The following is a 4,516-nucleotide window of genomic DNA, read 5'->3' on the forward strand; positions in this document are numbered from 1 at the left end:
GACCACTCTTGAGATCGTCTTCAAAGCAAGTTTAAGGTTATTCATAAGAGTTCCATAAAACCGCTGTCAAAAAAGGGAATTTCTTTTCCGTGGAGCTTTTTGTTATTGTTTTGAAGAAAAAGGATAATCATAGAAATGGAAGAATGAAATTAAAAACAACATCACGGACATGGATGAAAATAAAATTATTGGAAATTGGATGCCCAGAATTCGTTCGCGTGCGTGCAAATTTTTCTGCGCGTTCGAATTTCTGGTGAAAACAGGTAAGAAAATCAGTTTTTTCAAGTGCGCCGTCGTAATACAGTGATTTACGGCCAATTAATTAGTGTAGATAATAAATCGATATGCTGCCTTTTCCTCTGGTGGCATTCCGATTTGCAAGGAAACATTTCTAGTGCTTCAAATTTTGAAAATCATCTTGAAATGCAGCGATTATTACTAATTGTCATTAGTAATAATCGCTGCATTTCAAGAGATTTTGCAAAAGATTTTCGCTGTTAAAAAATTATTTTTTCCTACCAGCATGGCTGCTACTACACTATGGGCAATTATTTTGACGGCCAAAATAACATTTTGCATAACTTTGAAATACAATAAGTATTTTGCTGAACGTTGCTGCAACCGATTCCTTACAATCGGTTCTTTTCATGATCGTTCTGTATTCAACTGGAACTTGGCTTGCTTTTCAATAAATTAATGATTTCATGTGTGTTACTTCATATCATTGCTTTTCAACTTTGTGGTCAATTAGCATTTTCACAGTTATTTTATTACAGTTATGCAAATTTCATATTATTGAAAGCTTTTCTATATCGAATCATAGTCATTGCACCATTCGTTGTGTATTCGCATTTATACCATTTTATTTTACCGGAAGTAAAAGGATATAGATTGTTTGATTTTTATTATCTGTTTCATTTTCAGAAGTGGAATTTGACCAATAAACAACAAAATCTTAAATATGCGAATACTCAGTTAGGAAAATTTATGTATTTTTTATGTTCTTTGTTTAAAATATTTGGGGAACATGGAACAGAAACATCTGTTTTTAGCCATTCGATTGACCATAGTTCACGAAGTTCAACATAAACATTATGTTCTTGTACAATACCATTATAAACCTAATTAAAACTACTAAGTTTTATTTAGGTTATGCGTAAGACGAGTCTTAGACCAATATATTCGGCTTTATGACAGTTTTCAAAATTGGTTTTATTAGAGTCCTCAAGATAATCATTAGGCCCCTAATAAGCTCATAAAGCATTTGACATTTGTGGTTTTATTGAACGTTTTATTATGATTTTGAAGATAGCTACAAGTCTTCCAATAAGGCTAATCTCGCGGTATTGAGCAAAGCAGCGATAAAGCCGTTAAAAACTTAAATAAATCTATGAAGCCTTGAAATTGTTACTTGGGTATGGTAGTGTCGCGTTGCTCGACAATCTTTCTTATTCTCGGTCCATTGTTGAGAGCACTTCCACGCCCGACTTCATCATCTTGGATTGAGGACCTCATCAGCCTCCATCTCGTAAAAGGGTCACACTCTGCACTCTGCATATTGTTTAGATTATTAGTTATTTATGTAGGGTCCTATGATCAAATGCAAGTTTGTATTGTTTACGCGCGAAAAATACAGAAACCATTATCCTATATCATAATTTCCTTATAAAAATGGCCGAATGGACAACGAGAATAAAATTTTTGCTCAAAATACCGTTTTTCACATGCAAAATGCGAACAAAAAACTTACATTTTCTTACATTTACCCTTAACGAATTTGCTAGTAAAAAGATGCACCACTTCGTGCCTTTCATCAAAATTTTGTTATACGAGATATTCAAAACGGTATATGTATTTATCAGGTTACGTTTTCCATCTCACTGGTCATATATTCATCAAAAAATAAATAAATACAACACCAACCTCGCTTCTTTTGTATGTCCAGTGCTTAAAAAAATCACAAAAATAAGAAATAAATTTCTTTTCATTGCTTTGCTTTCGATGGGATGAACATAGGAGCTATGAGATGAAGTATCGTTCCCGTATCTATAAATTGCGAAACAAAAACAAATGAGATTGATATACAATGGAAGTTATTATACAAATTTTGTCTACAAGTTATTTATTACCTACATGACGACGGCACACCGGAAACGTGATCAATGGCGACATTTCGTCGAGCACGCGTTTCCCACCGCCATTATTATCGACGGGCCATTATTAAAAACGCATCGACCACAATTAATCATTCCTGCCTGTCCCGCTCTGTCCAAGTTTGTCCAGCCAGGAACATTGTCCAACGGAACGAGTGTTTGGATAGCAGAAGTTGGATTTGGTCAACCGACGAGCCTTCACCGCACCATGATTGGCCTCCGATGTGATGTCCGAACCATATAAGGCCATCTTCATCTGTTGTTCTGTTTTCGATTGAACCGAATATGAGCAAGGATCACGTCTTGCCGCCCGAAAAAAAAAATGTGCATACCTTCCGCTCTGGGTACTCTGCTCTGCGGCCACTTGTGGGTATGGACCCCACATGCGGGCGCAGCGAACTATACGCACGGTCAATGAGAAAATACCTTAAAAAGCTAAACAGCGATCAGCAAGACACGCGGAAGCGCACAACCCCAGCAGCATTATATGGATTTGGGTCACTCTTGCGGCTGCTGCCCCCGTTCGCCTCCAATCGTGAACTGACTGTTCGTCACTGTGGTTCATTGACCAGCGGACGATGCGCGATCGCAGTTGCTGCGACTGATGATGTGGAGGCAGACCCCGATATGGTGAATCGCGTTGGCCTTGACTTATGCAATGGATAATTGACCAAATGTTTCCAAGACGACGTTGGAGCGTAGGAAGAATATAACTTGATCCAAACAATTGGAAAGTGAAATGAGTTCCTGCTCTGATTTTTCCAAGTGGTAGCCGAGAACTGATGGGCGCTCGCAACCTTGTGCGGTCGCGTTATTTGCTACCGTCGAGAAAACGCAGCCATAATTTACCTTTTATGAGCAAACTAGCCGCCGCGCACGACAACGATGTGATATAGTGATCGGGCGATGACCATTTATGGTATCGCCACGAGACGAGTGTGAGCTTATGCGACGATGCGAGGAGATATCCCTTTTGAGCTTGGTTCTACTCCTCAGACAGAAAGGCGACTACTAGTGCGACCGCGGCGAGGAGGCCTTCAACGAAGACTTCGACTTTTGCGATGTCGTCGTCTGGTGAAGTGCGATTTGCTGGGTCTTTGTAGTCATAAATCATATGAAAAATACTTGCGATTATTGAGTTTAAGTGAGAAATATCATAAACAGTCAATTCATTCATCGTTGTTCGAACATGGGATTATCGTTTAACATTTTATGAATTCAAAACTTTTTTTTTGCAAGGCGCGCAGCGCATGCAAACATCAGTTAACCGCTGAAAAAGGCTAGCGACCTCCTCTATGATCACCGAACCGTAATCGGTGAAAAGCTATTTCGTTAAGTGTTTATCGAGGCTACGGGCGGTTTAACTTAGTCACCTCTTGCGAAGGTAGAGCTGGCGCCTGCAACGCCTACTGATCGCCTCCAAAATAATGAGAATTGGAAGCGTAGGGTGATTCGGAATCGGGGCCAATAGTTCGTGTGGTCTTATGCAGAATGAGTAGCGCACGATTTTCGATGATGGACAGGAGCTGGCTTTTTAGGCAAGCTTTCAATTATCGTCACCTGAGTAGAATTAGGCGCATATGAAAAATCAAGCCGAGTATCACTAATATGACCTTACTACAAACTATCACATTTGCAATTTAAAATATTATTCAGTGCATAAAAAGATCTACTCGTATGAGCATTTTTAATCGCATTCAAAAATAAGCAACACATAATTGCTTGAGAAAACAAAACCTTCTGGAGAACTTGTCGTAAGACGAGTTTGTACTATCCCATGGTACAAACTCGTCTTACGACAAGTGAAGACATTCCACTAAAAAGCTCAAAATAATTTTCTTAACTTCTGGAGAAATTTGCTTTGATATTTTTGGAAAATTTGGTCATCGTGTGGTGGAGCGTTGATTGTTTTGATAACATGGGTGTTGGTCATTGAGTACATACTTGTATTTGTATAATTCGACCAATTCTAAGGCTAAATATTACAAAGGGGTTTTCTCAGTTCCTCTTTTACTAATAATCATTTTCCTTTCTTCTCCTTTTTTGACGTAGGCCTTTTGTGTTTTGTATACACTTTGCGATTGCGAAAATCGAAGAGCGTCAGTTATTTTTCATCAATGATTGTTCAAAAGATTAGAAATAGGTACACCAACCAACCCCGTTCGTGCATCGCAAGCACAGATATTTGAATCAAGCCACTTGCGGTTTTGGCTCTAATCCTTGGCTCGAAAAAGATTTTGCGCTGAGTGGACGGAACGGAACGGAAAACCTTCGGCTTAGGTGAAATCATCGGGGTGGTTGCTGCAGAAGTGCAGAAAATTCAACCTCAACGACCGCATCTTCAGCTATTTAGTGGTAAATCA

General features: G+C 39.0%; 1 long non-coding RNA gene across 1 annotated transcript; it reads right to left on the reverse strand.

Annotated features, from left to right (window-relative positions):
• Positions 1 to 1,918: 1,918 nt before the first annotated feature.
• Positions 1,919 to 2,790, reverse strand: LOC134218017 (uncharacterized). Its single transcript, XR_009981219.1, has 3 exons — positions 2,486 to 2,790; positions 2,130 to 2,417; positions 1,919 to 2,046 (listed from the first exon to the last, which is right to left on the reverse strand). It is a non-coding gene; the product is annotated as an uncharacterized LOC134218017 (long non-coding RNA).
• Positions 2,791 to 4,516: the final 1,726 nt, after the last annotated feature.

This window comes from Armigeres subalbatus, chromosome 1, assembly GCF_024139115.2.
Source record: "Armigeres subalbatus isolate Guangzhou_Male chromosome 1, GZ_Asu_2, whole genome shotgun sequence".
Taxonomy (NCBI): domain Eukaryota; kingdom Metazoa; phylum Arthropoda; class Insecta; order Diptera; family Culicidae; genus Armigeres; species Armigeres subalbatus.